The 21,151-nt window shown below is 32.9% G+C and overlaps 19 non-coding genes across 19 annotated transcripts; all 19 read left to right on the top strand.

Annotated features, from left to right (window-relative positions):
• The first annotated feature begins 586 nt into the window (after nt 1-586).
• LOC145682484 (U5 spliceosomal RNA) lies at nt 587-700 on the top strand. Its single transcript, XR_014130947.1, has one exon. It is a non-coding gene; the product is annotated as a U5 spliceosomal RNA (small nuclear RNA).
• Nucleotides 701-1,711: 1,011 nt separating this feature from the next.
• LOC145682439 (U5 spliceosomal RNA) lies at nt 1,712-1,825 on the top strand. Its single transcript, XR_014130904.1, has one exon. It is a non-coding gene; the product is annotated as a U5 spliceosomal RNA (small nuclear RNA).
• A 1,014-nt stretch (nt 1,826-2,839) lies between these two features.
• On the top strand, nt 2,840-2,953 carry LOC145682483 (U5 spliceosomal RNA). Its single transcript, XR_014130946.1, has one exon. It is a non-coding gene; the product is annotated as a U5 spliceosomal RNA (small nuclear RNA).
• Nucleotides 2,954-3,967: 1,014 nt separating this feature from the next.
• LOC145682482 (U5 spliceosomal RNA) lies at nt 3,968-4,081 on the top strand. The gene has a single exon (XR_014130945.1). It is a non-coding gene; the product is annotated as a U5 spliceosomal RNA (small nuclear RNA).
• A 1,014-nt stretch (nt 4,082-5,095) lies between these two features.
• Nucleotides 5,096-5,209, top strand: LOC145682481 (U5 spliceosomal RNA). Its single transcript, XR_014130944.1, has one exon. It is a non-coding gene; the product is annotated as a U5 spliceosomal RNA (small nuclear RNA).
• A 1,014-nt stretch (nt 5,210-6,223) lies between these two features.
• LOC145682465 (U5 spliceosomal RNA) lies at nt 6,224-6,337 on the top strand. The gene has a single exon (XR_014130929.1). It is a non-coding gene; the product is annotated as a U5 spliceosomal RNA (small nuclear RNA).
• Nucleotides 6,338-7,351: 1,014 nt separating this feature from the next.
• Nucleotides 7,352-7,465, top strand: LOC145682480 (U5 spliceosomal RNA). Its single transcript, XR_014130943.1, has one exon. It is a non-coding gene; the product is annotated as a U5 spliceosomal RNA (small nuclear RNA).
• Nucleotides 7,466-8,479: 1,014 nt separating this feature from the next.
• LOC145682464 (U5 spliceosomal RNA) lies at nt 8,480-8,593 on the top strand. Its single transcript, XR_014130928.1, has one exon. It is a non-coding gene; the product is annotated as a U5 spliceosomal RNA (small nuclear RNA).
• Nucleotides 8,594-9,606: 1,013 nt separating this feature from the next.
• LOC145682463 (U5 spliceosomal RNA) lies at nt 9,607-9,720 on the top strand. Its single transcript, XR_014130927.1, has one exon. It is a non-coding gene; the product is annotated as a U5 spliceosomal RNA (small nuclear RNA).
• A 1,014-nt stretch (nt 9,721-10,734) lies between these two features.
• Nucleotides 10,735-10,848, top strand: LOC145682438 (U5 spliceosomal RNA). The gene has a single exon (XR_014130903.1). It is a non-coding gene; the product is annotated as a U5 spliceosomal RNA (small nuclear RNA).
• A 1,014-nt stretch (nt 10,849-11,862) lies between these two features.
• On the top strand, nt 11,863-11,976 carry LOC145682462 (U5 spliceosomal RNA). The gene has a single exon (XR_014130926.1). It is a non-coding gene; the product is annotated as a U5 spliceosomal RNA (small nuclear RNA).
• A 1,014-nt stretch (nt 11,977-12,990) lies between these two features.
• LOC145682461 (U5 spliceosomal RNA) lies at nt 12,991-13,104 on the top strand. Its single transcript, XR_014130925.1, has one exon. It is a non-coding gene; the product is annotated as a U5 spliceosomal RNA (small nuclear RNA).
• Nucleotides 13,105-14,118: 1,014 nt separating this feature from the next.
• Nucleotides 14,119-14,232, top strand: LOC145682437 (U5 spliceosomal RNA). The gene has a single exon (XR_014130902.1). It is a non-coding gene; the product is annotated as a U5 spliceosomal RNA (small nuclear RNA).
• Nucleotides 14,233-15,246: 1,014 nt separating this feature from the next.
• Nucleotides 15,247-15,360, top strand: LOC145682477 (U5 spliceosomal RNA). The gene has a single exon (XR_014130940.1). It is a non-coding gene; the product is annotated as a U5 spliceosomal RNA (small nuclear RNA).
• Nucleotides 15,361-16,374: 1,014 nt separating this feature from the next.
• LOC145682436 (U5 spliceosomal RNA) lies at nt 16,375-16,488 on the top strand. The gene has a single exon (XR_014130901.1). It is a non-coding gene; the product is annotated as a U5 spliceosomal RNA (small nuclear RNA).
• Nucleotides 16,489-17,502: 1,014 nt separating this feature from the next.
• Nucleotides 17,503-17,616, top strand: LOC145682460 (U5 spliceosomal RNA). Its single transcript, XR_014130924.1, has one exon. It is a non-coding gene; the product is annotated as a U5 spliceosomal RNA (small nuclear RNA).
• A 1,014-nt stretch (nt 17,617-18,630) lies between these two features.
• Nucleotides 18,631-18,744, top strand: LOC145682459 (U5 spliceosomal RNA). Its single transcript, XR_014130923.1, has one exon. It is a non-coding gene; the product is annotated as a U5 spliceosomal RNA (small nuclear RNA).
• Nucleotides 18,745-19,758: 1,014 nt separating this feature from the next.
• LOC145682435 (U5 spliceosomal RNA) lies at nt 19,759-19,872 on the top strand. The gene has a single exon (XR_014130900.1). It is a non-coding gene; the product is annotated as a U5 spliceosomal RNA (small nuclear RNA).
• A 1,014-nt stretch (nt 19,873-20,886) lies between these two features.
• On the top strand, nt 20,887-21,000 carry LOC145682458 (U5 spliceosomal RNA). The gene has a single exon (XR_014130922.1). It is a non-coding gene; the product is annotated as a U5 spliceosomal RNA (small nuclear RNA).
• Nucleotides 21,001-21,151: the final 151 nt, after the last annotated feature.

Raw genomic sequence — 21,151 nt, 5'->3', positions numbered from 1 at the left:
GGAATATATTAGCTCATTTTGTTCTCTCTCAAAGATGACAATGTGGGAACTCTGAAATAACGAAATGATTTTTTGGTCTTCTTTATATGTATTTTACTTTAAAACTTATACCGACATCATAAACCAGGACATATTATTCACTATTCAAGAAAATAGATGTGCTGCCTTCCTCAGACATAATCGGAGACAACTCTGTGTATTCACGATAAAATAGTCGATGACAATTCAATGTTTAGAATTGAATTTGATGATGTAGTGAAAAACATGTAGATTGTATTCGATTGGGAAGTATTATAAAGTTATGAAAGATGTCATTGTGTATTTGTTCAAGTAAAGTAGTTGAATTGGTAGCCAGTAGATGGAGCGATGGTGCTAGTGTAGGAAGTTCAGATGTGATTGTTATTTTATGTATGTGTCGAGGTTGATACCTTTAAACATAACCAATTGTATAACCTTTTGATGTTTGATAAAGTAAAGAGGATGCTTAAAAGAAACTATTCTATATCGGTGGGAAAGTATAAATTGAAATACTCGCAGTGTAGAGGTGTTCCTTTGGTAGATAAGGCTGTATATACCGTTTGGTGTTTCACTCTAGTTTCCCTTGAGTTCGTATAAATCTTTCGCCTTTTACTAAAGATTTCCGTGGAGGGGAACAATAAAGAGATATTAATGTATTTTTCGAGCCTGTTAACTACGGGCCTAATAGTGAAATCCAAAATTATTAAAAGTGTAAGATTTTAGAAACAATTCGAAGATGAATATTTTCGAATTCTTTAATATAGTTCTTATATTTGTGTTAAGTAAGATTTGTCGCTAATACGTCATGAACTGCAAACTGTGAAACTAATGTTGAGAAATGTTTTTGTAGAGTGAGGGTCATGCTTGTATACTTCTAACGGTTCCCAGACAAGAATACTGAAATTTCAGTTGAATGCGAAAAGGATCTGTTCTTCAGTTTGAAGTACCAAGTTTGTCTACAGGATTGTTTCTTCTTATGTAGTGGTCAATCTTAAAAGGTCTGTTGAAATGTCCTAAAAACCCATTTGTTTTATGCTAATAGATCTGTGGGATGTATTTGTTTTAAGTTTCCTCTTTAGCATATTTCTTCATTGTGTACAATTTCTACGAGGAATATATTAGCTCACTTTGTTCTCTCTCAAAGATGACAATGTGGGAACTCTGAAATAACGAAATGATTTTTTGGTCTTCTTTATATGTATTTTACTTTAAAACTTATACCGACATCATAAACCAGGACATATTATTCACTATTCAAAAAAATAGATGTGCTGCCTTCCTCAGACATAATCGGAGACAACTCTGTGTATTCACGATAAAATAGTCGATGACAATTCAATGTTTAGAATTGAATTTGACGATGTAGTGAAAAACATGTAGATTGTATTCGATTGGGAAGTATTATAAAGTTATCAAAGATATTGTGTATTTGTTCAAGTAAAGTAGTTGAATTGGTAGCCAGTAGATGGAGCGATGGTGCTAGTGTAGGAAGTTCAGATGTGATTGTTATTTTATGTATGTGTCGAGGTTGATACCTTTAAACATAACCAATTGTATAACCTTTTGATGTTTGATAAAGTAAAGAGGATGCTTAAAAGAAACTATTCTATATCGGTGGGAAAGTATAAATTGAAATACTCGCAGTGTAGAGGTGTTCCTTTGGTAGATAAGGCTGTATATACCGTTTGGTGTTTCACTCTAGTTTCCCTTGAGTTCGTATAAATCTTTCGCCTTTTACTAAAGATTTCCGTGGAGGGGAACAATAAGGAGATATTAATGTATTTTTCGAGCCTGTTAACTACGGGCCTAATAGTGAAATCCAAAATTATTAAAAGTGTAAGATTTTAGATACAATTCGAAGATGAATATTTTCGAATTCTTTAATATAGTTCTTATATTTGTGTTAAGTAAGATTTGTCGCTAATACGTCATGAACTGCAAACTGTGAAACTAATGTTGAGAAATGTTTTTGTAGAGTGAGGGTCATGCTTGTATACTTCTAACGGTTCCCAGACAAGAATACTGAAACTTCAGTTGAATGCGAAAAGGATCTGTTCTTCAGTTTGAAGTACCAAGTTTGTCTACAGGATTGTTTCTTCTTATGTAGTGGTCAATCTTAAAAGGTCTGTTGAAATGTCCTAAAAACCCATTTGTTTTATGCTAATAGATCTGTGGGATGTATTTGTTTTAAGTTTCCTCTTTAGCATATTTCTTCATTGTGTACAATTTCTACGAGGAATATATTAGCTCATTTTGTTCTCTCTCAAAGATGACAATGTGGGAACTCTGAAATAACGAAATGATTTTTTGGTCTTCTTTATATGTATTTTACTTTAAAACTTATACCGACATCATAAACCAGGACATATTATTCACTATTCAAGAAAATAGATGTGCTGCCTTCCTCAGACATAATCGGAGACAACTCTGTGTATTCACGATAAAATAGTCGATGACAATTCAATGTTTAGAATTGAATTTGATGATGTAGTGAAAAACATGTAGATTGTATTCGATTGGGAAGTATTATAAAGTTATCAAAGATGTCATTGTGTATTTGTTCAAGTAAAGTAGTTGAATTGGTAGCCAGTAGATGGAGCGATGGTGCTAGTGTAGGAAGTTCAGATGTGATTGTTATTTTATGTATGTGTCGAGGTTGATACCTTTAAACATAACCAATTGTATAACCTTTTGATGTTTGATAAAGTAAAGAGGATGCTTAAAAGAAACTATTCTATATCGGTGGGAAAGTATAAATTGAAATACTCGCAGTGTAGAGGTGTTCCTTTGGTAGATAAGGCTGTATATACCGTTTGGTGTTTCACTCTAGTTTCCCTTGAGTTCGTATAAATCTTTCGCCTTTTACTAAAGATTTCCGTGGAGGGGAACAATAAAGAGATATTAATGTATTTTTCGAGCCTGTTAACTACGGGCCTAATAGTGAAATCCAAAATTATTAAAAGTGTAAGATTTTAGAAACAATTCGAAGATGAATATTTTCGAATTCTTTAATATAGTTCTTATATTTGTGTTAAGTAAGATTTGTCGCTAATACGTCATGAACTGCAAACTGTGAAACTAATGTTGAGAAATGTTTTTGTAGAGTGAGGGTCATGCTTGTATACTTCTAACGGTTCCCAGACAAGAATACTGAAACTTCAGTTGAATGCGAAAAGGATCTGTTCTTCAGTTTGAAGTACCAAGTTTGTCTACAGGATTGTTTCTTCTTATGTAGTGGTCAATCTTAAAAGGTCTGTTGAAATGTCCTAAAAACCCATTTGTTTTATGCTAATAGATCTGTGGGATGTATTTGTTTTAAGTTTCCTCTTTAGCATATTTCTTCATTGTGTACAATTTCTACGAGGAATATATTAGCTCACTTTGTTCTCTCTCAAAGATGACAATGTGGGAACTCTGAAATAACGAAATGATTTTTTGGTCTTCTTTATATGTATTTTACTTTAAAACTTATACCGACATCATAAACCAGGACATATTATTCACTATTCAAGAAAATAGATGTGCTGCCTTCCTCAGACATAATCGGAGACAACTCTGTGTATTCACGATAAAATAGTCGATGACAATTCAATGTTTAGAATTGAATTTGACGATGTAGTGAAAAACATGTAGATTGTATTCGATTGGGAAGTATTATAAAGTTATCAAAGATGTCATTGTGTATTTGTTCAAGTAAAGTAGTTGAATTGGTAGCCAGTAGATGGAGCGATGGTGCTAGTGTAGGAAGTTCAGATGTGATTGTTATTTTATGTATGTGTCGAGGTTGATACCTTTAAACATAACCAATTGTATAACCTTTTGATGTTTGATAAAGTAAAGAGGATGCTTAAAAGAAACTATTCTATATCGGTGGGAAAGTATAAATTGAAATACTCGCAGTGTAGAGGTGTTCCTTTGGTAGATAAGGCTGTATATACCGTTTGGTGTTTCACTCTAGTTTCCCTTGAGTTCGTATAAATCTTTCGCCTTTTACTAAAGATTTCCGTGGAGGGGAACAATAAAGAGATATTAATGTATTTTTCGAGCCTGTTAACTACGGGCCTAATAGTGAAATCCAAAATTATTAAAAGTGTAAGATTTTAGATACAATTCGAAGATGAATATTTTCGAATTCTTTAATATAGTTCTTATATTTGTGTTAAGTAAGATTTGTCGCTAATACGTCATGAACTGCAAACTGTGAAACTAATGTTGAGAAATGTTTTTGTAGAGTGAGGGTCATGCTTGTATACTTCTAACGGTTCCCAGACAAGAATACTGAAACTTCAGTTGAATGCGAAAAGGATCTGTTCTTCAGTTTGAAGTACCAAGTTTGTCTACAGGATTGTTTCTTCTTATGTAGTGGTCAATCTTAAAAGGTCTGTTGAAATGTCCTAAAAACCCATTTGTTTTATGCTAATAGATCTGTGGGATGTATTTGTTTTAAGTTTCCTCTTTAGCATATTTCTTCATTGTGTACAATTTCTACGAGGAATATATTAGCTCACTTTGTTCTCTCTCAAAGATGACAATGTGGGAACTCTGAAATAACGAAATGATTTTTTGGTCTTCTTTATATGTATTTTACTTTAAAACTTATACCGACATCATAAACCAGGACATATTATTCACTATTCAAAAAAATAGATGTGCTGCCTTCCTCAGACATAATCGGAGACAACTCTGTGTATTCACGATAAAATAGTCGATGACAATTCAATGTTTAGAATTGAATTTGACGATGTAGTGAAAAACATGTAGATTGTATTCGATTGGGAAGTATTATAAAGTTATCAAAGATGTCATTGTGTATTTGTTCAAGTAAAGTAGTTGAATTGGTAGCCAGTAGATGGAGCGATGGTGCTAGTGTAGGAAGTTCAGATGTGATTGTTATTTTATGTATGTGTCGAGGTTGATACCTTTAAACATAACCAATTGTATAACCTTTTGATGTTTGATAAAGTAAAGAGGATGCTTAAAAGAAACTATTCTATATCGGTGGGAAAGTATAAATTGAAATACTCGCAGTGTAGAGGTGTTCCTTTGGTAGATAAGGCTGTATATACCGTTTGGTGTTTCACTCTAGTTTCCCTTGAGTTCGTATAAATCTTTCGCCTTTTACTAAAGATTTCCGTGGAGGGGAACAATAAAGAGATATTAATGTATTTTTCGAGCCTGTTAACTACGGGCCTAATAGTGAAATCCAAAATTATTAAAAGTGTAAGATTTTAGATACAATTCGAAGATGAATATTTTCGAATTCTTTAATATAGTTCTTATATTTGTGTTAAGTAAGATTTGTCGCTAATACGTCATGAACTGCAAACTGTGAAACTAATGTTGAGAAATGTTTTTGTAGAGTGAGGGTCATGCTTGTATACTTCTAACGGTTCCCAGACAAGAATACTGAAACTTCAGTTGAATGCGAAAAGGATCTGTTCTTCAGTTTGAAGTACCAAGTTTGTCTACAGGATTGTTTCTTCTTATGTAGTGGTCAATCTTAAAAGGTCTGTTGAAATGTCCTAAAAACCCATTTGTTTTATGCTAATAGATCTGTGGGATGTATTTGTTTTAAGTTTCCTCTTTAGCATATTTCTTCATTGTGTACAATTTCTACGAGGAATATATTAGCTCACTTTGTTCTCTCTCAAAGATGACAATGTGGGAACTCTGAAATAACGAAATGATTTTTTGGTCTTCTTTATATGTATTTTACTTTAAAACTTATACCGACATCATAAACCAGGACATATTATTCACTATTCAAAAAAATAGATGTGCTGCCTTCCTCAGACATAATCGGAGACAACTCTGTGTATTCACGATAAAATAGTCGATGACAATTCAATGTTTAGAATTGAATTTGACGATGTAGTGAAAAACATGTAGATTGTATTCGATTGGGAAGTATTATAAAGTTATCAAAGATGTCATTGTGTATTTGTTCAAGTAAAGTAGTTGAATTGGTAGCCAGTAGATGGAGCGATGGTGCTAGTGTAGGAAGTTCAGATGTGATTGTTATTTTATGTATGTGTCGAGGTTGATACCTTTAAACATAACCAATTGTATAACCTTTTGATGTTTGATAAAGTAAAGAGGATGCTTAAAAGAAACTATTCTATATCGGTGGGAAAGTATAAATTGAAATACTCGCAGTGTAGAGGTGTTCCTTTGGTAGATAAGGCTGTATATACCGTTTGGTGTTTCACTCTAGTTTCCCTTCAGTTCGTATAAATCTTTCGCCTTTTACTAAAGATTTCCGTGGAGGGGAACAATAAAGAGATATTAATGTATTTTTCGAGCCTGTTAACTACGGGCCTAATAGTGAAATCCAAAATTATTAAAAGTGTAAGATTTTAGAAACAATTCGAAGATGAATATTTTCGAATTCTTTAATATAGTTCTTATATTTGTGTTAAGTAAGATTTGTCGCTAATACGTCATGAACTGCAAACTGTGAAACTAATGTTGAGAAATGTTTTTGTAGAGTGAGGGTCATGCTTGTATACTTCTAACGGTTCCCAGACAAGAATACTGAAACTTCAGTTGAATGCGAAAAGGATCTGTTCTTCAGTTTGAAGTACCAAGTTTGTCTACAGGATTGTTTCTTCTTATGTAGTGGTCAATCTTAAAAGGTCTGTTGAAATGTCCTAAAAACCCATTTGTTTTATGCTAATAGATCTGTGGGATGTATTTGTTTTAAGTTTCCTCTTTAGCATATTTCTTCATTGTGTACAATTTCTACGAGGAATATATTAGCTCACTTTGTTCTCTCTGAAAGATGACAATGTGGGAACTCTGAAATAACGAAATGATTTTTTGGTCTTCTTTATATGTATTTTACTTTAAAACTTATACCGACATCATAAACCAGGACATATTATTCACTATTCAAGAAAATAGATGTGCTGCCTTCCTCAGACATAATCGGAGACAACTCTGTGTATTCACGATAAAATAGTCGATGACAATTCAATGTTTAGAATTGAATTTGACGATGTAGTGAAAAACATGTAGATTGTATTCGATTGGGAAGTATTATAAAGTTATCAAAGATGTCATTGTGTATTTGTTCAAGTAAAGTAGTTGAATTGGTAGCCAGTAGATGGAGCGATGGTGCTAGTGTAGGAAGTTCAGATGTGATTGTTATTTTATGTATGTGTCGAGGTTGATACCTTTAAACATAACCAATTGTATAACCTTTTGATGTTTGATAAAGTAAAGAGGATGCTTAAAAGAAACTATTCTATATCGGTGGGAAAGTATAAATTGAAATACTCGCAGTGTAGAGGTGTTCCTTTGGTAGATAAGGCTGTATATACCGTTTGGTGTTTCACTCTAGTTTCCCTTGAGTTCGTATAAATCTTTCGCCTTTTACTAAAGATTTCCGTGGAGGGGAACAATAAAGAGATATTAATGTATTTTTCGAGCCTGTTAACTACGGGCCTAATAGTGAAATCCAAAATTATTAAAAGTGTAAGATTTTAGATACAATTCGAAGATGAATATTTTCGAATTCTTTAATATAGTTCTTATATTTGTGTTAAGTAAGATTTGTCGCTAATACGTCATGAACTGCAAACTGTGAAACTAATGTTGAGAAATGTTTTTGTAGAGTGAGGGTCATGCTTGTATACTTCTAACGGTTCCCAGACAAGAATACTGAAACTTCAGTTGAATGCGAAAAGGATCTGTTCTTCAGTTTGAAGTACCAAGTTTGTCTACAGGATTGTTTCTTCTTATGTAGTGGTCAATCTTAAAAGGTCTGTTGAAATGTCCTAAAAACCCATTTGTTTTATGCTAATAGATCTGTGGGATGTATTTGTTTTAAGTTTCCTCTTTAGCATATTTCTTCATTGTGTACAATTTCTACGAGGAATATATTAGCTCACTTTGTTCTCTCTGAAAGATGACAATGTGGGAACTCTGAAATAACGAAATGATTTTTTGGTCTTCTTTATATGTATTTTACTTTAAAACTTATACCGACATCATAAACCAGGACATATTATTCACTATTCAAGAAAATAGATGTGCTGCCTTCCTCAGACATAATCGGAGACAACTCTGTGTATTCACGATAAAATAGTCGATGACAATTCAATGTTTAGAATTGAATTTGACGATGTAGTGAAAAACATGTAGATTGTATTCGATTGGGAAGTATTATAAAGTTATCAAAGATGTCATTGTGTATTTGTTCAAGTAAAGTAGTTGAATTGGTAGCCAGTAGATGGAGCGATGGTGCTAGTGTAGGAAGTTCAGATGTGATTGTTATTTTATGTATGTGTCGAGGTTGATACCTTTAAACATAACCAATTGTATAACCTTTTGATGTTTGATAAAGTAAAGAGGATGCTTAAAAGAAACTATTCTATATCGGTGGGAAAGTATAAATTGAAATACTCGCAGTGTAGAGGTGTTCCTTTGGTAGATAAGGCTGTATATACCGTTTGGTGTTTCACTCTAGTTTCCCTTCAGTTCGTATAAATCTTTCGCCTTTTACTAAAGATTTCCGTGGAGGGGAACAATAAAGAGATATTAATGTATTTTTCGAGCCTGTTAACTACGGGCCTAATAGTGAAATCCAAAATTATTAAAAGTGTAAGATTTTAGAAACAATTCGAAGATGAATATTTTCGAATTCTTTAATATAGTTCTTATATTTGTGTTAAGTAAGATTTGTCGCTAATACGTCATGAACTGCAAACTGTGAAACTAATGTTGAGAAATGTTTTTGTAGAGTGAGGGTCATGCTTGTATACTTCTAACGGTTCCCAGACAAGAATACTGAAACTTCAGTTGAATGCGAAAAGGATCTGTTCTTCAGTTTGAAGTACCAAGTTTGTCTACAGGATTGTTTCTTCTTATGTAGTGGTCAATCTTAAAAGGTCTGTTGAAATGTCCTAAAAACCCATTTGTTTTATGCTAATAGATCTGTGGGATGTATTTGTTTTAAGTTTCCTCTTTAGCATATTTCTTCATTGTGTACAATTTCTACGAGGAATATATTAGCTCACTTTGTTCTCTCTGAAAGATGACAATGTGGGAACTCTGAAATAACGAAATGATTTTTTGGTCTTCTTTATATGTATTTTACTTTAAAACTTATACCGACATCATAAACCAGGACATATTATTCACTATTCAAGAAAATAGATGTGCTGCCTTCCTCAGACATAATCGGAGACAACTCTGTGTATTCACGATAAAATAGTCGATGACAATTCAATGTTTAGAATTGAATTTGACGATGTAGTGAAAAACATGTAGATTGTATTGATTGGGAAGTATTATAAAGTTATCAAAGATGTCATTGTGTATTTGTTCAAGTAAAGTAGTTGAATTGGTAGCCAGTAGATGGAGCGATGGTGCTAGTGTAGGAAGTTCAGATGTGATTGTTATTTTATGTATGTGTCGAGGTTGATACCTTTAAACATAACCAATTGTATAACCTTTTGATGTTTGATAAAGTAAAGAGGATGCTTAAAAGAAACTATTCTATATCGGTGGGAAAGTATAAATTGAAATACTCGCAGTGTAGAGGTGTTCCTTTGGTAGATAAGGCTGTATATACCGTTTGGTGTTTCACTCTAGTTTCCCTTCAGTTCGTATAAATCTTTCGCCTTTTACTAAAGATTTCCGTGGAGGGGAACAATAAAGAGATATTAATGTATTTTTCGAGCCTGTTAACTACGGGCCTAATAGTGAAATCCAAAATTATTAAAAATGTAAGATTTTAGAAACAATTCGAAGATGAATATTTTCGAATTCTTTAATATAGTTCTTATATTTGTGTTAAGTAAGATTTGTCGCTAATACGTCATGAACTGCAAACTGTGAAACTAATGTTGAGAAATGTTTTTGTAGAGTGAGGGTCATGCTTGTATACTTCTAACGGTTCCCAGACAAGAATACTGAAACTTCAGTTGAATGCGAAAAGGATCTGTTCTTCAGTTTGAAGTACCAAGTTTGTCTACAGGATTGTTTCTTCTTATGTAGTGGTCAATCTTAAAAGGTCTGTTGAAATGTCCTAAAAACCCATTTGTTTTATGCTAATAGATCTGTGGGATGTATTTGTTTTAAGTTTCCTCTTTAGCATATTTCTTCATTGTGTACAATTTCTACGAGGAATATATTAGCTCACTTTGTTCTCTCTCAAAGATGACAATGTGGGAACTCTGAAATAACGAAATGATTTTTTGGTCTTCTTTATATGTATTTTACTTTAAAACTTATACCGACATCATAAACCAGGACATATTATTCACTATTCAAGAAAATAGATGTGCTGCCTTCCTCAGACATAATCGGAGACAACTCTGTGTATTCACGATAAAATAGTCGATGACAATTCAATGTTTAGAATTGAATTTGACGATGTAGTGAAAAACATGTAGATTGTATTCGATTGGGAAGTATTATAAAGTTATCAAAGATGTCATTGTGTATTTGTTCAAGTAAAGTAGTTGAATTGGTAGCCAGTAGATGGAGCGATGGTGCTAGTGTAGGAAGTTCAGATGTGATTGTTATTTTATGTATGTGTCGAGGTTGATACCTTTAAACATAACCAATTGTATAACCTTTTGATGTTTGATAAAGTAAAGAGGATGCTTAAAAGAAACTATTCTATATCGGTGGGAAAGTATAAATTGAAATACTCGCAGTGTAGAGGTGTTCCTTTGGTAGATAAGGCTGTATATACCGTTTGGTGTTTCACTCTAGTTTCCCTTGAGTTCGTATAAATCTTTCGCCTTTTACTAAAGATTTCCGTGGAGGGGAACAATAAGGAGATATTAATGTATTTTTCGAGCCTGTTAACTACGGGCCTAATAGTGAAATCCAAAATTATTAAAAGTGTAAGATTTTAGATACAATTCGAAGATGAATATTTTCGAATTCTTTAATATAGTTCTTATATTTGTGTTAAGTAAGATTTGTCGCTAATACGTCATGAACTGCAAACTGTGAAACTAATGTTGAGAAATGTTTTTGTAGAGTGAGGGTCATGCTTGTATACTTCTAACGGTTCCCAGACAAGAATACTGAAACTTCAGTTGAATGCGAAAAGGATCTGTTCTTCAGTTTGAAGTACCAAGTTTGTCTACAGGATTGTTTCTTCTTATGTAGTGGTCAATCTTAAAAGGTCTGTTGAAATGTCCTAAAAACCCATTTGTTTTATGCTAATAGATCTGTGGGATGTATTTGTTTTAAGTTTCCTCTTTAGCATATTTCTTCATTGTGTACAATTTCTACGAGGAATATATTAGCTCACTTTGTTCTCTCTGAAAGATGACAATGTGGGAACTCTGAAATAACGAAATGATTTTTTGGTCTTCTTTATATGTATTTTACTTTAAAACTTATACCGACATCATAAACCAGGACATATTATTCACTATTCAAGAAAATAGATGTGCTGCCTTCCTCAGACATAATCGGAGACAACTCTGTGTATTCACGATAAAATAGTCGATGACAATTCAATGTTTAGAATTGAATTTGACGATGTAGTGAAAAACATGTAGATTGTATTCGATTGGGAAGTATTATAAAGTTATCAAAGATGTCATTGTGTATTTGTTCAAGTAAAGTAGTTGAATTGGTAGCCAGTAGATGGAGCGATGGTGCTAGTGTAGGAAGTTCAGATGTGATTGTTATTTTATGTATGTGTCGAGGTTGATACCTTTAAACATAACCAATTGTATAACCTTTTGATGTTTGATAAAGTAAAGAGGATGCTTAAAAGAAACTATTCTATATCGGTGGGAAAGTATAAATTGAAATACTCGCAGTGTAGAGGTGTTCCTTTGGTAGATAAGGCTGTATATACCGTTTGGTGTTTCACTCTAGTTTCCCTTCAGTTCGTATAAATCTTTCGCCTTTTACTAAAGATTTCCGTGGAGGGGAACAATAAAGAGATATTAATGTATTTTTCGAGCCTGTTAACTACGGGCCTAATAGTGAAATCCAAAATTATTAAAAGTGTAAGATTTTAGAAACAATTCGAAGATGAATATTTTCGAATTCTTTAATATAGTTCTTATATTTGTGTTAAGTAAGATTTGTCGCTAATACGTCATGAACTGCAAACTGTGAAACTAATGTTGAGAAATGTTTTTGTAGAGTGAGGGTCATGCTTGTATACTTCTAACGGTTCCCAGACAAGAATACTGAAACTTCAGTTGAATGCGAAAAGGATCTGTTCTTCAGTTTGAAGTACCAAGTTTGTCTACAGGATTGTTTCTTCTTATGTAGTGGTCAATCTTAAAAGGTCTGTTGAAATGTCCTAAAAACCCATTTGTTTTATGCTAATAGATCTGTGGGATGTATTTGTTTTAAGTTTCCTCTTTAGCATATTTCTTCATTGTGTACAATTTCTACGAGGAATATATTAGCTCACTTTGTTCTCTCTGAAAGATGACAATGTGGGAACTCTGAAATAACGAAATGATTTTTTGGTCTTCTTTATATGTATTTTACTTTAAAACTTATACCGACATCATAAACCAGGACATATTATTCACTATTCAAGAAAATAGATGTGCTGCCTTCCTCAGACATAATCGGAGACAACTCTGTGTATTCACGATAAAATAGTCGATGACAATTCAATGTTTAGAATTGAATTTGACGATGTAGTGAAAAACATGTAGATTGTATTCGATTGGGAAGTATTATAAAGTTATCAAAGATGTCATTGTGTATTTGTTCAAGTAAAGTAGTTGAATTGGTAGCCAGTAGATGGAGCGATGGTGCTAGTGTAGGAAGTTCAGATGTGATTGTTATTTTATGTATGTGTCGAGGTTGATACCTTTAAACATAACCAATTGTATAACCTTTTGATGTTTGATAAAGTAAAGAGGATGCTTAAAAGAAACTATTCTATATCGGTGGGAAAGTATAAATTGAAATACTCGCAGTGTAGAGGTGTTCCTTTGGTAGATAAGGCTGTATATACCGTTTGGTGTTTCACTCTAGTTTCCCTTCAGTTCGTATAAATCTTTCGCCTTTTACTAAAGATTTCCGTGGAGGGGAACAATAAAGAGATATTAATGTATTTTTCGAGCCTGTTAACTACGGGCCTAATAGTGAAATCCAAAATTATTAAAAATGTAAGATTTTAGAAACAATTCGAAGATGAATATTTTCGAATTCTTTAATATAGTTCTTATATTTGTGTTAAGTAAGATTTGTCGCTAATACGTCATGAACTGCAAACTGTGAAACTAATGTTGAGAAATGTTTTTGTAGAGTGAGGGTCATGCTTGTATACTTCTAACGGTTCCCAGACAAGAATACTGAAACTTCAGTTGAATGCGAAAAGGATCTGTTCTTCAGTTTGAAGTACCAAGTTTGTCTACAGGATTGTTTCTTCTTATGTAGTGGTCAATCTTAAAAGGTCTGTTGAAATGTCCTAAAAACCCATTTGTTTTATGCTAATAGATCTGTGGGATGTATTTGTTTTAAGTTTCCTCTTTAGCATATTTCTTCATTGTGTACAATTTCTACGAGGAATATATTAGCTCACTTTGTTCTCTCTCAAAGATGACAATGTGGGAACTCTGAAATAACGAAATGATTTTTTGGTCTTCTTTATATGTATTTTACTTTAAAACTTATACCGACATCATAAACCAGGACATATTATTCACTATTCAAGAAAATAGATGTGCTGCCTTCCTCAGACATAATCGGAGACAACTCTGTGTATTCACGATAAAATAGTCGATGACAATTCAATGTTTAGAATTGAATTTGACGATGTAGTGAAAAACATGTAGATTGTATTCGATTGGGAAGTATTATAAAGTTATCAAAGATGTCATTGTGTATTTGTTCAAGTAAAGTAGTTGAATTGGTAGCCAGTAGATGGAGCGATGGTGCTAGTGTAGGAAGTTCAGATGTGATTGTTATTTTATGTATGTGTCGAGGTTGATACCTTTAAACATAACCAATTGTATAACCTTTTGATGTTTGATAAAGTAAAGAGGATGCTTAAAAGAAACTATTCTATATCGGTGGGAAAGTATAAATTGAAATACTCGCAGTGTAGAGGTGTTCCTTTGGTAGATAAGGCTGTATATACCGTTTGGTGTTTCACTCTAGTTTCCCTTGAGTTCGTATAAATCTTTCGCCTTTTACTAAAGATTTCCGTGGAGGGGAACAATAAGGAGATATTAATGTATTTTTCGAGCCTGTTAACTACGGGCCTAATAGTGAAATCCAAAATTATTAAAAGTGTAAGATTTTAGATACAATTCGAAGATGAATATTTTCGAATTCTTTAATATAGTTCTTATATTTGTGTTAAGTAAGATTTGTCGCTAATACGTCATGAACTGCAAACTGTGAAACTAATGTTGAGAAATGTTTTTGTAGAGTGAGGGTCATGCTTGTATACTTCTAACGGTTCCCAGACAAGAATACTGAAACTTCAGTTGAATGCGAAAAGGATCTGTTCTTCAGTTTGAAGTACCAAGTTTGTCTACAGGATTGTTTCTTCTTATGTAGTGGTCAATCTTAAAAGGTCTGTTGAAATGTCCTAAAAACCCATTTGTTTTATGCTAATAGATCTGTGGGATGTATTTGTTTTAAGTTTCCTCTTTAGCATATTTCTTCATTGTGTACAATTTCTACGAGGAATATATTAGCTCACTTTGTTCTCTCTGAAAGATGACAATGTGGGAACTCTGAAATAACGAAATGATTTTTTGGTCTTCTTTATATGTATTTTACTTTAAAACTTATACCGACATCATAAACCAGGACATATTATTCACTATTCAAGAAAATAGATGTGCTGCCTTCCTCAGACATAATCGGAGACAACTCTGTGTATTCACGATAAAATAGTCGATGACAATTCAATGTTTAGAATTGAATTTGACGATGTAGTGAAAAACATGTAGATTGTATTCGATTGGGAAGTATTATAAAGTTATCAAAGATGTCATTGTGTATTTGTTCAAGTAAAGTAGTTGAATTGGTAGCCAGTAGATGGAGCGATGGTGCTAGTGTAGGAAGTTCAGATGTGATTGTTATTTTATGTATGTGTCGAGGTTGATACCTTTAAACATAACCAATTGTATAACCTTTTGATGTTTGATAAAGTAAAGAGGATGCTTAAAAGAAACTATTCTATATCGGTGGGAAAGTATAAATTGAAATACTCGCAGTGTAGAGGTGTTCCTTTGGTAGATAAGGCTGTATATACCGTTTGGTGTTTCACTCTAGTTTCCCTTCAGTTCTTATAAATCTTTCGCCTTTTACTAAAGATTTCCGTGGAGGGGAACAATAAAGAGATATTAATGTATTTTTCGAGCCTGTTAACTACGGGCCTAATAGTGAAATCCAAAATTATTAAAAATGTAAGATTTTAGAAACAATTCGAAGATGAATATTTTCGAATTCTTTAATATAGTTCTTATATTTGTGTTAAGTAAGATTTGTCGCTAATACGTCATGAACTGCAAACTGTGAAACTAATGTTGAGAAATGTTTTTGTAGAGTGAGGGTCATGCTTGTATACTTCTAACGGTTCCCAGACAAGAATACTGAAACTTCAGTTGAATGCGAAAAGGATCTGTTCTTCAGTTTGAAGTACCAAGTTTGTCTACAGGATTGTTTCTTCTTATGTAGTGGTCAATCTTAAAAGGTCTGTTGAAATGTCCTAAAAACCCATTTGTTTTATGCTAATAGATCTGTGGGATGTATTTGTTTTAAGTTTCCTCTTTAGCATATTTCTTCATTGTGTACAATTTCTACGAGGAATATATTAGCTCACTTTGTTCTCTCTCAAAGATGACAATGTGGGAACTCTGAAATAACGAAATGATTTTTTGGTCTTCTTTATATGTATTTTACTTTAAAACTTATACCGACATCATAAACCAGGACATATTATTCACTATTCAAGAAAATAGATGTGCTGCCTTCCTCAGACATAATCGGAGACAACTCTGTGTATTCACGATAAAATAGTCGATGACAATTCAATGTTTAGAATTGAATTTGACGATGTAGTGAAAAACATGTAGATTGTATTCGATTGGGAAGTATTATAAAGTTATCAAAGATGTCATTGTGTATTTGTTCAAGTAAAGTAGTTGAATTGGTAGCCAGTAGATGGAGCGATGGTGCTAGTGTAGGAAGTTCAGATGTGATTGTTATTTTATGTATGTGTCGAGGTTGATACCTTTAAACATAACCAATTGTATAACCTTTTGATGTTTGATAAAGTAAAGAGGATGCTTAAAAGAAACTATTCTATATCGGTGGGAAAGTATAAATTGAAATACTCGCAGTGTAGAGGTGTTCCTTTGGTAGATAAGGCTGTATATACCGTTTGGTGTTTCACTCTAGTTTCCCTTGAGTTCGTATAAATCTTTCGCCTTTTACTAAAGATTTCCGTGGAGGGGAACAATAAGGAGATATTAATGTATTTTTCGAGCCTGTTAACTACGGGCCTAATAGTGAAATCCAAAATTATTAAAAGTGTAAGATTTTAGATACAATTCGAAGATGAATATTTTCGAATTCTTTAATATAGTTCTTATATTTGTGTTAAGTAAGATTTGTCGCTAATACGTCATGAACTGCAAACTGTGAAACTAATGTTGAGAAATGTTTTTGTAGAGTGAGGGTCATGCTTGTATACTTCTAACGGTTCCCAGACAAGAATACTGAAACTTCAGTTGAATGCGAAAAGGATCTGTTCTTCAGTTTGAAGTACCAAGTTTGTCTACAGGATTGTTTCTTCTTATGTAGTGGTCAATCTTAAAAGGTCTGTTGAAATGTCCTAAAAACCCATTTGTTTTATGCTAATAGATCTGTGGGATGTATTTGTTTTAAGTTTCCTCTTTAGCATATTTCTTCATTGTGTACAATTTCTACGAGGAATATATTAGCTCACTTTGTTCTCTCTCAAAGATGACAATGTGGGAACTCTGAAATAACGAAATGATTTTTTGGTCTTCTTTATATGTATTTTACTTTAAAACTTATACCGACATCATAAACCAGGACATATTATTCACTATTCAAGAAAATAGATGTGCTGCCTTCCTCAGACATAATCGGAGACAACTCTGTGTATTCACGATAAAATAGTCGATGACAATTCAATGTTTAGAATTGAATTTGACGATGTAGTGAAAAACATGTAGATTGTATTCGATTGGGAAGTATTATAAAGTTATCAAAGATGTCATTGTGTATTTGTTCAAGTAAAGTAGTTGAATTGGTAGCCAGTAGATGGAGCGATGGTGCTAGTGTAGGAAGTTCAGATGTGATTGTTATTTTATGTATGTGTCGAGGTTGATACCTTTAAACATAACCAATTGTATAACCTTTTGATGTTTGATAAAGTAAAGAGGATGCTTAAAAGAAACTATTCTATATCGGTGGGAAAGTATAAATTGAAATACTCGCAGTGTAGAGGTGTTCCTTTGGTAGATAAGGCTGTATATACCGTTTGGTGTTTCACTCTAGTTTCCCTTCAGTTCGTATAAATCTTTCGCCTTTTACTAAAGATTTCCGTGGAGGGGAACAATAAAGAGATATTAATGTATTTTTCGAGCCTGTTAACTACGGGCCTAATAGTGAAATCCAAAATTATTAAAAGTGTAAGATTTTAGAAACAATTCGAAGATGAATATTTTCGAATTCTTTAATATAGTTCTTATATTTGTGTTAAGTAAGATTTGTCGCTAATACGTCATGAACTGCAAACTGTGAAACTAATGTTGAGAAATGTTTTTGTAGAGTGAGGGTCATGCTTGTATACTTCTAACGGTTCCCAGACAAGAATACTGAAACTTCAGTTGAATGCGAAAAGGATCTGTTCTTCAGTTTGAAGTACCAAGTTTGTCTACAGGATTGTTTCTTCTTATGTAGTGGTCAATCTTAAAAGGTCTGTTGAAATGTCCTAAAAACCCATTTGTTTTATGCTAATAGATCTGTGGGATGTATTTGTTTTAAGTTTCCTCTTTAGCATATTTCTTCATTGTGTACAATTTCTACGAGGAATATATTAGCTCACTTTGTTCTCTCTGAAAGATGACAATGTGGGAACTCTGAAATAACGAAATGATTTTTTGGTCTTCTTTATATGTATTTTACTTTAAAACTTATACCGACATCATAAACCAGGACATATTATTCACTATTCAAGAAAATAGATGTGCTGCCTTCCTCAGACATAATCGGAGACAACTCTGTGTATTCACGATAAAATAGTCGATGACAATTCAATGTTTAGAATTGAATTTGACGATGTAGTGAAAAACATGTAGATTGTATTCGATTGGGAAGTATTATAAAGTTATCAAAGATGTCATTGTGTATTTGTTCAAGTAAAGTAGTTGAATTGGTAGCCAGTAGATGGAGAGATGGTGCTAGTGTAGGAAGTTCAGATGTGATTGTTATTTTATGTATGTGTCGAGGTTGATACCTTTAAACATAACCAATTGTATAACCTTTTGATGTTTGATAAAGTAAAGAGGATGCTTAAAAGAAACTATTCTATATCGGTGGGAAAGTATAAATTGAAATACTCGCAGTGTAGAGGTGTTCCTTTGGTAGATAAGGCTGTATATACCGTTTGGTGTTTCACTCTAGTTTCCCTTCAGTTCGTATAAATCTTTCGCCTTTTACTAAAGATTTCCGTGGAGGGGAACAATAAAGAGATATTAATGTATTTTTCGAGCCTGTTAACTACGGGCCTAATAGTGAAATCCAAAATTATTAAAAATGTAAGATTTTAGAAACAATTCGAAGATGAATATTTTCGAATTCTTTAATATAGTTCTTATATTTGTGTTAAGTAAGATTTGTCGCTAATACGTCATGAACTGCAAACTGTGAAACTAATGTTGAGAAATGTTTTTGTAGAGTGAGGGTCATGCTTGTATACTTCTAACGGTTCCCAGACAAGAATACTGAAACTTCAGTTGAATGCGAAAAGGATCTGTTCTTCAGTTTGAAGTACCAAGTTTGTCTACAGGATTGTTTCTTCTTATGTAGTGGTCAATCTTAAAAGGTCTGTTGAAATGTCCTAAAAACCCATTTGTTTTATGCTAATAGATCTGTGGGATGTATTTGTTTTAAGTTTCCTCTTTAGCATATTTCTTCATTGTGTACAATTTCTACGAGGAATATATTAGCTCACTTTGTTCTCTCTCAAAGATGACAATGTGGGAACTCTGAAATAACGAAATGATTTTTTGGTCTTCTTTATATGTATTTTACTTTAAAACTTATACCGACATCATAAACCAGGACATATTATTCACTATTCAAGAAAATAGATGTGCTGCCTTCCTCAGACATAATCGGAGACAACTCTGTGTATTCACGATAAAATAGTCGATGACAATTCAATGTTTAGAATTGAATTTGACGATGTAGTGAAAAACATGTAGATTGTATTCGATTGGGAAGTATTATAAAGTTATCAAAGATGTCATTGTGTATTTGTTCAAGTAAAGTAGTTGAATTGGTAGCCAGTAGATGGAGCGATGGTGCTAGTGTAGGAAGTTCAGATGTGATTGTTATTTTATGTATGTGTCGAGGTTGATACCTTTAAACATAACCAATTGTATAACCTTTTGATGTTTGATAAAGTAAAGAGGATGCTTAAAAGAAACTATTCTATATCGGTGGGAAAGTATAAATTGAAATACTCGCAGTGTAGAGGTGTTCCTTTGGTAGATAAGGCTGTATATACCGTTTGGTGTTTCACTCTAGTTTCCCTTGAGTTCGTATAAATCTTTCGCCTTTTACTAAAGATTTCCGTGGAGGGGAACAATAAGGAGATATTAATGTATTTTTCGAGCCTGTTAACTACGGGCCTAATAGTGAAATCCAAAATTATTAAAAGTGTAAGATTTTAGATACAATTCGAAGATGAATATTTTCGAATTCTTTAATATAGTTCTTATATTTGTGTTAAGTAAGATTTGTCGCTAATACGTCATGAACTGCAAACTGTGAAACTAATGTTGAGAAATGTTTTTGTAGAGTGAGGGTCATGCTTGTATACTTCTAACGGTTCCCAGACAAGAATACTGAAACTTCAGTTGAATGCGAAAAGGATCTGTTCTTCAGTTTGAAGTACCAAGTTTGTCTACAGGATTGTTTCTTCTTATGTAGTGGTCAATCTTAAAAGGTCTGTTGAAATGTCCTAAAAACCCATTTGTTTTATGCTAATAGATCTGTGGGATGTATTTGTTTTAAGTTTCCTCTTTAGCATATTTCTTCATTGTGTACAATTTCTACGAGGAATATATTAGCTCACTTTGTTCTCTCTGAAAGATGACAATGTGGGAACTCTGAAATAACGAAATGATTTTTTGGTCTTCTTTATATGTATTTTACTTTAAAACTTATACCGACATCATAAACCAGGACATATTATTCACTATTCAAGAAAATAGATGTGCTGCCTTCCTCAGACATAATCGGAGACAACTCTGTGTATTCACGATAAAATAGTCGATGACAATTCAATGTTTAGAATTGAATTTGACGATGTAGTGAAAAACATGTAGATTGTATTCGATTGGGAAGTATTATAAAGTTATCAAAGATGTCATTGTGTATTTGTTCAAGTAAAGTAGTTGAATTGGTAGCCAGTAGATGGAGCGATGGTGCTAGTGTAGGAAGTTCAGATGTGATTGTTATTTTATGTATGTGTCGAGGTTGATACCTTTAAACATAACCAATTGTATAACCTTTTGATGTTTGATAAAGTAAAGAGGATGCTTAAAAGAAACTATTCTATATCGGTGGGAAAGTATAAATTGAAATACTCGCAGTGTAGAGGTGTTCCTTTGGTAGATAAGGCTGTATATACCGTTTGGTGTTTCACTCTAGTTTCCCTTCAGTTCGTATAAATCTTTCGCCTTTTACTAAAGATTTCCGTGGAGGGGAACAATAAAGAGATATTAATGTATTTTTCGAGCCTGTTAACTACGGGCCTAATAGTGAAATCCAAAATTATTAAAAGTGTAAGATTTTAGATACAATTCGAAGATGAATATTTTCGAATTCTTTAATATAGTTCTTATATTTGTGTTAAGTAAGATTTGTCGCTAATACGTCATGAACTGCAAACTGTGAAACTAATGTT

This window comes from Thermobia domestica, chromosome 3 (assembly GCF_964235325.1).
Source record: "Thermobia domestica chromosome 3, izTheDome1.hap1.1, whole genome shotgun sequence".
Classification (NCBI taxonomy): domain Eukaryota; kingdom Metazoa; phylum Arthropoda; class Insecta; order Zygentoma; family Lepismatidae; genus Thermobia; species Thermobia domestica.
This window is presented reverse-complemented; position numbering and strand designations above follow the sequence as displayed.